Source organism: Giraffa tippelskirchi, chromosome 6 (genome assembly GCF_054371585.1).
Source record: "Giraffa tippelskirchi isolate mGirTip1 chromosome 6, T2T-mGirTip1v1.2.pri, whole genome shotgun sequence".
Classification (NCBI taxonomy): Eukaryota; Metazoa; Chordata; class Mammalia; order Artiodactyla; family Giraffidae; genus Giraffa; species Giraffa tippelskirchi.
The window spans coordinates 48,176,453-48,189,806 of NC_137280.1; the positions used below are offsets into that span (position 1 = coordinate 48,176,453).

At 41.3% G+C, this 13,354-nt stretch overlaps 1 long non-coding RNA gene and 1 other non-coding gene across 2 annotated transcripts in view; both read left to right on the forward strand.

Moving 5' to 3' along the window:
- The window catches only part of LOC145510993 (uncharacterized), a 217,359-nt gene that overhangs the window by 150,144 nt on the left and 53,861 nt on the right, over positions 1 to 13,354 (forward strand). The gene's annotated exons all lie outside the window — the stretch shown is intronic.
- On the forward strand, positions 6,497 to 6,603 carry LOC145511756 (U6 spliceosomal RNA). The gene has a single exon (XR_014058137.1). It is a non-coding gene; the product is annotated as a U6 spliceosomal RNA (small nuclear RNA).

Below are 13,354 nucleotides of genomic sequence, written 5' to 3' on the forward strand. Positions count from 1 at the left end.
GTCTGTGTTGTGATCTTAAAGACATCCCTGTAAGAAATTTTAAAAACCCAGTGATTTGAACCCCAGATCTAGATCTCTTCTGAAAGCAAAATATTTGTTGTTCAGTTGCTAAGTCAGACTCTGCGACCCCATGGACTGCAGCACACCAGGCTCCACTGTCCTACACTGTTGCCCGAAGTGTGCTCAAATTCATGTTCACTGAGTGGGTGATAGCTGTGAAAAGAAGATTACAAATAGCTGTGAAAAGAAGAGAAGTGAAAAGCAAAGGAGAAAAGGAAAGATATACCCATTTGAATGCAGAGTTCCAAAGAATAGCAAGGAGAGATAAGAAAGACTTCCTCAGGGATCAATGCAAAGAAATAGAAGAAAACAATAGAATGGGAAAGACTAGAGATCTCTTCAAGAAAATTAGAGATACCAAAGGAACATTTCATGCAAAGATGGGCTCAGTAAAGGACAGAAGTGGCATGGACCTACAGAAGCAGAAGATATTAAGAAGAGGTGGCAAGAATACACAGAAGAACTGTACAAAAAAAGATCTTCACGACCCAGATAATCATGATGGTGTGATCACTCACCTAGAGCCAGACATTCTGGAATGTGAAGTGGGCCTTAGGAAGCATCACTACGAACAAAGCTAGTAGAGGTGATGGAATTCCAGTTGAGCTATTTCAAATCCTAAAAGATGATGCTGTGAAAGTGCTGCACTCAGTGTGCCAGCAAATTTGGAAAACTCAGCAGTGGCCACAGGACTGGAAAAGGTCAGTTTTCATTCCAATCCAAAAGAAAGGAAATGTCAAAGAATGCTCAAACTACCGCACAGTTGTACTCATCTCACATCCTAGCAAAGTAATGCTCAAAATTCTCCAAGCCAAGCTTCAGGAATATGTGAACCGTGAACTTCCAGTTGTTCAAGCCGGTTTTAGGAAAGGCAGAGGAATCAGAGATCAAATTGCCAATATCTGCTGGATCATCGAAAAAGCAAGAGAGTTCCAGAAAAACATCTATTTCTGCTTTATTGACTATGCCAAAGCCTTTGACTGTGTGGATCACAATGAACTGTGGAAAATTCTGAAAGAGATGGGAATTCCAGACCACCTCACCTGCTTCTTGAGAAATCTGTATGCAGTCCAGGAAGCAACAGTTAGAACTGGACATGGAACAACAGACTGGTTTCAAATAGGAAAAGGAGTACGTCAAGGCTGTATATTGTCACTCTGCTTAGAGTACATCATGAGAAACGCTGGGCTGGATGAAGCACAAGCTGGAATCAGATTGCTGGAAGAAATAGTAATAACCTCAGATATGCAGGGAGAAGGCAATGGCACCCCACTCAAGTACTCTTGCCTGGAAAATCCCATGGACGGAGGAGCCTAGTGGGCTGCAGTCTATGGGGTCGCTAGGAGTTGGACACGACTGAGCGACTTCACTTTCACTTTTCACTTTCATGCATTGGAGAAGGAAATGGCAACCCACTCCAGTATTCTTGCCTGGAGAATCCCAGGGATGGGGGATCCCGGTGGGCTGCCCTCTGTGGGGTCGCACAGAGTCGGACACGACTGAAGCGACTTAGCAGCAGCAGCAGCAGCAGCAGATATGCAGATGACACCAACCTTATTGCAGAAAGTGAAGAAGAACTAAAGAGCTTCTTGATGAAAGTGAAAGAGTAGAGTGAGAAAGTTGTCTTAAAGCTCAACATTCAGAAAACTTAAGATCATGGCATTCGGTCCCATCACTTCATGGCAAATAGATGGGGGAACAGTAGCAGACTTTAGTTTTTTGGGCTCCAAAATCACTGCAGATGGTGACTGCAGCCATGAAATTAAAAGACACTCCTTGGAAGAAAAATTATGACCAACCTAGACAGTATATTAAGAAGCAGAGACATTACTTTGCCAACAAAGGTCCGTCTAGTCAAGGCTATGGTTTTTCCAGTAGTCATGTGGATGTGAGAGTTGGACTATAAAGAAAGCTGAGCACCAGAGAATTGATGCTTTTGAACTGTGGTGTTGGAGAAGACTCTTGAGAGTCCCTTGAACTGCAAGGAGATCCAGCCAGTCCATCCTAAGGGAGATCAGTCCTGAGTGTTCATTGGAAGGACTGATGTTGAAGCTGAAACTCCAATACTTTGGCCACCTGATTCGAAGAGCTGACTCAGTTGAAAAGACCCTGATGTTGGGAAAGATTGAGGGCAGGAGGAGAAGGGGACTACAGAGGATGAGATTGTTCGATGGTATCACCGACTCAATGGACATGAGTTTGCGTAAACTTCGGGAGTTGCTGATAGACAGGGAGGCCTGTTGTGCTGCAGTCCATGGGGTCGCAAAGAGTCGGACATGACTGAGTGACTGAACTGAACTGAACTGAACTGAGTAGGTGATGCTATCTAAACATCTCATCCTCTGCTGCCCCCTTCTCCTTTTGCCTTCAGTCTTACCCAGCATCAGGGTCTTTTCTAATGAGTCAGCTCTTCGCATCAGGTGGCCAAAGTGTTGGAGTGGCAAAACATCAGACATTTGCAAACCCTGGTGATGGGGCAGAAAAGGAGATATCAGACTCTTACATTTCACACTTGGACAGAGCACCCAGTGTTCATTTTCTATTTTCTAAGCTGGATCAGTTTCTAGCCAGCCCATGAAAGCAACTCTCTGTGGAGTACTTCTGAATATTCAATGCCAGGTTCTTGTTTTGGCAAATCCTAGGGGAAAGAGGAAAGATTATTCACTCATCTCTCCCTCCCTTTCCTTCAGCTTTCTTGGGGCCCTGCCAGGACCAGGGTTAGATTGCCAGTCCAGGAGGCCTACTTCACACTCTGAGAGGTGCTACTAGTCCACTTATTATCCTCATCTATGACTCCAGACTAAATCCACAGCTGAACAGTATGATGCTCCTTGCTAGTGTTGATCATTCTGGCAAAACAGATTGTCAGTTCTGCAAGTCCATATAAGGAGTAAGTTTTGCTTGCAGTGGAAATACCTAAATTAAACTGATAGTTTCATGGTACACAGTGGCTTCTACTGCTGTCCTTTTCTACTTTTCCCTTCGATCTTTGTGCTACTTCTTTCTTCCAATCCAAAGACTCATTTCTTTTTTTTTTCTTTAAATTTTTTTTTTTTGAATGGGCTCTAGGAATGGAACTTGTTCATATGTAGGGGACTTGCTATATATAATAATAATCCCGTGGACAAAGGAGCCTGGGGGGCTACAGTCCATAGGGTCGCAAAGAGTTGGGCACGACTGAAGCAATTAGCACACACAAAGCATGCACACACACATAGAGAGAGAGAGGGAGAGAGAGAATCAGTTTGCTGTACACCAGAAACTAACACAACATTGTAAATCAACTGTACTTCAATTAAAAAATACACTATCCAGAAAATAAATTTATTTTGAAGGAAGAAATTAATTGATCTATAAGTCAGATAGCCTAAAATAAGTTGTGATAATAATAAATCAAAACAGATCAAATAAGTAAATATATATATATAATTCACCAGAGGAAGTAAACTTTTTATTTTGTATTGGAGTATAGCCGATTAACAATACTGTGATCATTTCAGGTGAATGGCGAAGGGACTCAGCCATACATACACATGTATCCATTCTTCCCCAAACTCCCCTCCCATCCAGGCTGCCACGTAACATTGAGCAGAGTTCCATGTGCTATACAGTAGGTCCTTGTTGGTTATCCATTTTAAATCAGCAGTGTGTACATGTCCAGCCCAAACTCCCTGACTATCTGTTCCCCCCATCCTTCTTTCCCACGGCAACCATAAGTTCTTTCTCTAAGTCTGTGAATCTGTTTCTGTTTTGTAAGTAAGTTCATTTGTATCATTTCTTTTTAGATTCCACATAGAAGGGATGTCATATGATATTTCTCCTCTGCCAAGCACTCATTTCGTTACACTGAAATGAGAACATAGCTGAATGTATTCTTATCAGAAAAACAAGCTGCAGTGGTTAACTTAGATGCAGTTTTGATGTGTCTAGATGATTAGTCTGTTATTTGTTTTCAAATTTCCAGCAAAAGAAAATTAACTGACTATCCATTGTCTAACATTGGCTAACTCTAAATGAAATCATGATCATTTCTACAGCAGATTTACCTTCCTAATTATGCTTGGCTAATGTTTACACTGACTGATGGAAAAGGATGGTGCCTGGGAGAATGCCAAATGGCAGAAGGAAGTCTGACCTGAGACTAAAAATGTCCAAGGGTAAATTACCAAGTGGACAGTCTGCAGCGAGACAAAAAAAAAAAAAAAAAAAAGAGCTGGTGATCTGAATATCATTATTCTTTCAACTCTGTGTCCACTTCCCTCTTGATCTTGAAACAAATTTCTTGGCTGAGATACAGACAGTGCACTTTAACCTTGGTGATATCTGAGAGGAATAAAGATATTTCTTCTGTCTCCAGAGCTTCAGCCTGAGATTTTGAAAAGGAGAAATGTTTGCAAATGCTACTGATGTCAAAACCTGTTGGGGAGTTGCCTTGATTTTCACGTTCTATAGCTTTCATCTCTTCACATCTAAGTTGCATGACCCCTAAATGCAGTCTCCATGATCACCAAGGCCCAGGCCCAGGGTGTAATCCTGACTATGAACAGAAAGAATTGCAGGGACTCAAAGTCTAGTCTCTTGGGCCTCAGTGTGCTGGCAGGTATCATAACTGGGCCACAGCAGGGAGGAGAAAATGGGGAGGAGTGTGGTAATCTGGAACTACACCCTTATGAGTATAAGCCAGGCAGTGGGAGACAGATTCAGCTGTAGGTAATTTGGCACCGAAGTTTACTACAAGAAAGGAAGGAATACTAGCCACTCTTTCTGAACACACTTTGCAAAATACTTTTAAAGACTATGATTATCTTAAAAAAAAAAGGGTGGGGGGAGCTTCCCTGGGTGTACAGTGGTTAAGACTTCAGACTCATGCAGGGGGTGCAAGTTCGATCCCTGGTCAGGGAGCTAAGATCCCACATGTCTCGAGGCCAAAACCCCCAGAGCATGAGAAACAGAAGTGATAGTGTAACAGATTCAATAAAGACTTTAAAAATGGTCCACATGAAAAAAAATCTTAAAAAAAATAAAGACTATGATTAAAATGTTGGAGGAGGCAGTCTGAATTAAGTGATTGAAAAATCAGTGATTAGACCATGAGATGCAGAAAAAATAGTGTGATGTTGCTCCCATGCCAACCAAAGGCACAGGCTTGACTCCCAGACTTGCTTCCCCTGGTAGAACCTCCTATGTCTTCAGATGAAATCTAGTCTGAAAGACAGGTGGGTGGTCTGGAGACCATGGCTGTGGACAACAGGTGGCTGAGGTGCGACTGTTGGATGGGATAGGCAGAAAGAAGTGGATGCAACATAAGATAACTGGAGTGTCTTCCGTACCTTGATTTTAACAGGTTCCAAACAGCTCAGTCCTTTCCCTCAAGCTTGGGCTTCCTTTGTAGTCATTATGCATTTAATTGTTAATTACATACATACAAGGTGGTGTTGATGGTTTAGCCTTTAAGTCTTGTCTGACTCTTGTGACCCCATGGACTGTAGTTTGCCTGGATGCTCTCTGTCCATGGGGTTTCCCAGGCAAGAATACTGGGGTAGGTTGCCATTTCCTTCACCAGGGTATCTTCCCGACCCAGGAATCTAACCAGGGTCTTGTGCATTGCAGGCAGATTCTTTACTGAATGAGCTACAGGGGAAGCCCACTTACATACATACATTCAGTAAATTTCTAACCAAATCCAGGTATTCTTATTCCAGAGATGCCCCTGTCATTGCCTTGGTATCAGTTCTCATTGTTTGTCATCTGGACTGTGGCGACAGCATCCTTCCTGGCTTTTCTCCTCACCCCCAGCAATCTTCTAGCAGGTGCACTAGAATGAACTTGCTGAAGATATATTTGATTATGTCATCCCCTCCTGAGTAATCTCCAACATCTCCTCTTTGTCCTGAGGACCCTTTAGATAGTGTGACAAACAAGAGGCTTTACAATTTAGCTCCTGTTTACCCCTCCAGCCTCATTTCTTGCCACACTCCTGTCTTCATACTCTGTACCATGGCTGCATTGACCTTCTGCCCTTTTCCAAACTGGCCATGCCTGATTCTCACTCTACTATTCCTATGGTCCCTCCCCCAGCTCTCCTTATCTACAAACTAAAGTGGGGCAACATGACTTTTATTTATAGTAAAAGGATTATTTAGGATGAAAATGACCACATTACCATAGTAAGATACCCCTTATTAATGCAGAATGAATTACCAGTAAATCTCAAGATAAATCCCAGTTTGTATTGAGATGTTGATTTGCCTCAATTAGATAGAATCAGACTAAATAGTGAAAAGAAGTTTAATTCACTGGTCTTAGGAGTTTTCTGTGATATCTTTAGTTTGTTAGGTTTTTAAAGGTTTGACAATCCAGTGTCCATTTACTAAATATAAAACTACTGGGAAACTAATTCTTAGGCAATATGCTATTAAAAAATTCACATTGTCTGGTGCTCGCTTTGGCAGCACATATACTAAAATCAGAACAATACAGAGAAGATTAGCATGGCCCCTGTGCAAAGATGACATGCAAATTCATGAAGTGTTCCATATATTTATGAGTTTGAGAGATTGGGATTGACATAGTAGACACTATTGATACTACATATAAAATAGATAACTAATGAGAACTATGCATTAGCTATACTAATGTATAGCTCAGGGAACCCTACTCAGTGCTCTGGGGTGATCTAAATGAGAGGAAAGTCCAGAAAAGAGGGAATATATGTATACATATAGTTGATTCACTTTGTTATACAGTAGAAGTTACCACAATATTGTAAAGCAATTATACTCCAATGAAAATTAATTCTTAAAAATTCAGATTGCCTGAATAGACCAATTGGGTAGCTTCTTGTATCTAGAATCTTTATCTGAAAAAACAATGCTTAGTCTGGAGGGCTTAACAAGAATAAAATTTAGATGAATAATATGATATGTAAAAATAATATATGTATCTCTTGAAATGTATTCACTTTACACATTTTTGTTTCCCCATTTCTGATAAAGGATCCTAAACACAGCATTGAAAATCAACACCCTAGCAGTCTGTCTTAGGAATAAATGAAAGAGAAAGTACTGGAATGCTCCCTAATGCAATGTTCAAGGCAAAAGTCGTGCTTCTGATCCCAGTAGGGTTGTGATATGCTCTCTGCAAAGCCCATTGCTCCCGGTTTTTCAATTACAACTTTGACTCATATTCCTTGATTAGTAACAAGCAATCAATCATAATTAATTAGTTAAAATGTTCAACCGTTAAAATCATTACCATTAATTAAAATAATTATCTCTATTTTGGCTGCACTTCATTACCATTTCTGGGAAACGCGTTGCTTTACTGCCATTCTTAGTGCACATTCTTGGTGAAAGGAAAGCATATAACAGATCATCTATGAACTGCTTTAAAAGTGACAACCACAATAAGGTTTTGGACTTCTGTTGTGGTGGTTGCATTTGGAGAAAACATTTTACTATAGTATCATGAGCTTTATGAATAAAGCTCTTTGAAATGAGCGTTAGCTTCTCACGGATGATAGGAAATGAGAATTTTTGAAAGAACTTGCGCCTTGGAAGGAAATGTTTGTTTTATAGGTTAAACAATAGACTAGATACACAAAAGGAGAGAGAACCAGTGAAGTAAAGTAGCTAACAGTGTTGAAAACATGACCTGAGACATAGGAGTTGGAGGAAAAGAAGATAAGAGGCATGGAAGATAAGATAAAATGAAAAGTGACAGTTTTTTTCTATTAGAGATCTAGAATGATAAAATAAAAAGAATAGAAGAGAGAAGTCTTTGAAGAGGTAATGGTAAAGAGTTTTCTAGAATGTGAAAAATGTACGTGCCCTAAGCACCGTGTGTGTGCTTACATGCTCAATCCCTCTCTTTGCGACTTCATGAACTGTAGCCCACCAGACTCCTCTGTCCATGGGATTCTCCAGGCAAGAATACTGGAGTGGGTTGCCATTTCCTCCTCCAGGGGATCTTCCCACCCAGGGATCCTATGCACGTTTCCTGCATTGGCAGGTGGATTCTTTATCACTGAGCCACCTGGGAAGCCCCTAAGCAGAGTAAATAGAAACAAATCCATATCTAGACACATAAGAGTTAAACTGCAAAAGTTTAAGAAGGAAGAGGGAAAACAGTTAAAGACAAATGTTAGAAAAGACAAACTTAGAAACAAATGACAGAAGCATAGGAATTAAATGCCAGGAACAGTAGATGCTAGAAAACACTGGAATCCTGTTACCTAAGCACTGGGGGAAAGAACTTGAACCTAAAAGTATCCTAAGAGTGATGAACATTTCTGGCTATACGTATATGAAGCACATGCCTATTTTCAGACTCTCATTGAAAGAAAGCCTCATGCAGACACTTTAGCAATGAGCAAAATGAGCTCAAATGCAAGAAGAAATTGTGACAAAAGAAATCAGCCAAAAATGTTGGTCTGCCCAAATACCTTGTGGCTAATCAGTGTCACTATTCACTAATTTGGGGAGAAAAGTGGTTAAAATGAAGGTTAAGATATTAGACATTGCTTACGTGAAATGTGAGCATGGGATGCTACTTGGAGAGAAGTTAACACATTTTAAGATTCTTCCCTTGTTTGGGAGAAGGATGAAGATATTGTTAATACTTGTTAGACAAACATAAGGTTATGGATGCATGTTATTAATATAAAGGATAACTTCTGAAAGAAACATTCATTTCATGACAGTGTGCCTCTGGGGCTGGGGTGGGGAGTCTGGGTTTGAGAAAGTGTGCGATGGGATTTCATTGTTATCAGAGGCAACTGCATTGTGGGCAACAAGGTCATGGCTTTCTGGGAATGAATACCAGCTCTGCTTCTGTTCTTTGCTGGATAGTGTCCCCTGAAGATTCACTCCCATACTTCATCTGACTGTATTTGGAGATAAGACCTTTAAAATGGTAATTAAATTAAAAATGAGGTCATTAATGTGGGCCCTAATCCAGTATGCTGGTGTCCTTTTATAAGAAAAGGAAATTAGGACACAGACACACACAGAGGGAGAACTGTGTGAGGACACAGAGAGAAGACAGCTGTCTATAAGCCAAGGAGAGAGGCCTTAGTAGAAACCAATTGTTTAGACATTTTATATATATATATGTATATATATATATTTGGCTGCATTGTGTCTAAGTCGAGTCATGTGGGATCTTTCGTTGCGGTGCACAGACTCTCTAGTTGTGACACAGTTGCTCCCTGGAACACGTGTAATCTTGTCTCAGTTCTCTGACCAGTGACTGAACTCGTGTCCGCAACATTGCAAGGCGAACACCTAACCACTGCACCACCAGGGAAGTCCCTCTGTAGATACTTTGGTTTCAGATTTCTAGCCTCCAGAATTATGAGATAATAAATTTCTGTGCTTTAAGTCACCTAGTTTTTGGAACTGTGTTATGACAGCCCTAGCAAAGTAACAGCCTTTTAAGTATCTTGACTTGGCATGGCTTAAAATTCTGTACCTCAGTTTCTTCTCTGTAAAACCAAGATAATAACAACCCTATCTTGTAGGGTTTTTGTAAGATTTAATCAAATTAATGCATGTAAAGTACTTGGAATACTAGCTATATATATATGGTTAACCCTCAATAAATGTTCAGTTCAGTTCAGTCGCTCAGTCGTGTCCGACTCTTTGCGACCCCATGAATTGCAGCACGCCAGGCCTCCTTGTCCATCATCAACTCCCAGAGTTTACCCAAACCCATGTCCATCGAGTCAGTGATGCCATCCAACCATCTGTCGTCCCCTTCTCCTCCTGCCCCCAATTCTACCGAGCATTAGGGTCTTTTCCAATGAGTCAACTCTTCGCATGAGGTGGCCAAAGTATTGGAGTTTCAGCTTCAACATCAGTCCTTCCAATGAACATCCAGGACTGATCTCCTTTAGGATGGATTGATTGGATCTCCTTGCAGTCCAAGGGACTCTTAAGAGTCTTCTCCAACACCACAGTTCAAAAGCATCAATTCTGCGGCGCTCAGCTTTCTTTGTTAGCTGTTATTTTATTAAAAATTTTAAATGTGACAACATTGATTCATTTGGAGTGATGGGGAAATGGATATTTGTTGTATTCTATAGTTTTAGGCAAATTTAAAAATTATTCTGACTAAAAAGGTAAATCTGTTTTCTATTATCTGGCTTCCCTGATGGCTCAATGTAAAGAAACCCCTGCCAATGCAGGAGACTCAGGTTCAATCTCTGGGTCAGGAAGATCCCCTGGAGAAGAGAATGGCAACCCACTCCAGTATTCTTGCCTGGGGAATCCCATGGACAGAGGAGCCTGGTGGGCTATAGTCCATGGGGTCAATAAAGAGTCAGACATGACTTAGTGACTAAACAACAACATTTTCTGTTATCAGCATTATGTAGGAACTTGAAAGATTGAAGAATATTACAACTGATGTCTTGGTAGAGGGTTTATTAACAGATACTTTACTTATTTGGGAAATATTTTTAGTGCCAAGCTGACCCTTCGAGTATTATATCTTAGCCAATTGTCTTTCTTTTCTTTTTTTCTTTATTTTTGGCTGCACTGAGTCTTTGTTACTCCTGTTGAGCAGGGGCTACTCTTGTTGCGGTGCTCAGGCTTCTCATTGCGGTGTCTTCTTTTGTTGGGGCTCAAGGGCTTTAGAGTGGAGGCTCAGTAGTTTTGGTGCACGGGCTTAGTTGCCCTGTGGCATGTGGACTCTTCCTCAAACAGCGTTGAATGCATGTCCCCTGCATTGGGGACCAATGGCAGGTGGATTCTTCACCACTGGACCACCAGGGAAGTCCTTGTCTTTCTTTTCTGAGAGTGTTTACTACCAATGCAGTGGTTTTCAGAACTTGTGATCTGTTCCCTGTCTGCCCAAAGCACATGGGCATTTGACTAGAGGAGCTTAGCACAGACAGATGGCCCACATGCTCTATTGCCTTGCCTAGAGAATTTGATGCACCGTCATAACAATGATTTTAAAAAGCTACCTGAGAAGAAAGCAAGATTCTGCTAGTCAGCCTGTTGGAGTTCTCAGGTCTCCAGAAACAAAGGCAAGCAGAGTAGAAACGTCTTGGGATGTTAGGATTAATGATGTAGACACCCGGGTCCTTTGTGGTTGAGTCTTGTCCAGATGTACCCAGCTATAAAAGAAGACTACGAGAACTCATTAATCGGTAATTCTGTACAACTTCAAAAACAGATCTCCACCACAAGAGTGAGTTTTCTGACAACCTCCTAATGCCTCAAAGTTGTGAGGGAAGGCTTTTGTCAAACCTGTGACTCACCATGATAGCTCAAAGAAACACCCAGTAGGGCCTGGGCAAAGCTCATCTCATTGAAAAATGTGTCTATCATTAAAACACTTTGCTGAGTTTTGCTAAAGTCGCTCTCCAGTCCTGATTTCATTCAGCTGCTGCCTCACAGTTGACTCCAACAACATTTATTCTGCTTTTAATCATAGTCACATGAGGACCCAGTCACCACTGTAAGGTATTGACTACCCGTGAAGGTGGGGGGTATTGACACCAGGCTTTCCAGTCTCCCCCTCACCCCATCGGCTGCCCACTAGGACAGAAAGTTTAGTGACTAATGTGAGTTGGTGCTATTAAATTATAATCATGTGAGAGTGTTAGTCGCTCAATCATGTCCGACTCTTTGCAACCCCATGGACTATAGCCCACCAGGCTTCTCTGTTCGTGGAATTTCCCAGGCAAGAATGCTGGAGTGGGTTGCCATTTCCTTCTCCAGGGGATCTTCCCTGATCAGGGGTCAAACCTGTGTCTCCTGCATTGGCAGTCAGATTCTTTACCACCAAGCCACCAGGAAAGCCCTTATTTCTTTCCTACCTCCTGGTAAATTATTTTCTGGCATTTCAGAGATACATTCTATTAAAAAAAAAAAAAAAAACCCTTTATTCTTTGTTTTGGATTTAAAAGTCTCAATTGTGTGACATGACTATGAGTCCCCCCAGATTCTTGTTACCATGTCTGTGGGGCATGGTACTCCAAACAGGTAGGATTCTTGGTCATCTGACTTGGTTTCCGGGAGTTCCTAATTTGGTTCGCCCAGCCCTGACCAACTAGGGTTGTAGTCACCTGAATTAGGCTTGAAAATATTTGTTGGTTTTAAGAAATAAGACCTCCCTTTTAGCTGGAATATACCAGGATTTGGAATGTATTTTTATGAGTGAACATATAACCTCCAGAAAGATTCAGAAATAAGCAAATAAGGTGCATGAGGAGAGAAACAAGTGTCTGTGTTGTTGAGATACAATATCTTAAACAGTGCTGTGTCTGTCATGTAGGCAGTCTTAGTTAAACATTAGTATGCATGCACTGTTTCAGTCATGTCTGACTTTTTGCAACCCCATGGATGGTACCCTGCCAGGCTCCTCTGTCCATGGGATTCTCCAGGCAAGAATACTGGAGTGGGTTGCCATTTCCTACTCCAAGGGATCTTCCTGACCCAGGGACTGAACCCATGTCTCTTGCATCTCTTGCACTGGGAGGCTGGCTCTTTACCACTAGTGCCACTTTGGAAGCCCAAACATTAATATGGGTAGTGTGAAATAGTCACAGTTCATTCCAAGAAAATATATTGCGTCCTTAATAAGATGTATTATTGTGTTGGTCCCTCTGTCATTGGTCAGAGAAGTTAAGGGTTGCCAATGGATGTCCCTTCTTCTTTCTTGTTCTTTAAGCCAAGTGCGATGCTTGTGATGAAGGAGTAAGTATTACAATAATCTTCTTCAGGCACTCATCTGGAGGGAGGGAAGAACATAACTAAGAAGTCGTCATTATCTACAAAACCATGGTGCTGAATGGCATGAGGTCCAGAGACAGCGTTTCCATGGACTGGTAGAAAAGTGCACTACGTACTGTTGCTAGGCAACAGCCCATGCCAGCTTCTCTTGAGTGAAGGCCAAGACACTCAACAGAAACCAATGGGCTTATGAGAAGAGTTTTCACACCAAATTCCAACTTCTGTGTTCGTTTTGCCATTACAGATCATATCTTGACCAGTATTTGGTGGGGAGGGACTTCTGTATGTGGCAACAATTTAGCAAACTGTCCCTAAAATAATTTCAGGAAGTTTTCCTTATGGCCTAGTATTAATTATGTGTTTTGTGTATAAAATGTAAATTCAGAGAGAAAGAACACATTTCTCTACATGATGTTCCATTTATACCAATATGTAGCCACCCACCTATTTTTCCCTATTTGAATATTCCATTCCATTCCTTTCTCACTTTGGCTACATGTTTCATGCAGAGTAGATCTGCTCTAGACAGCATGTTCAAACTACATTTGTAA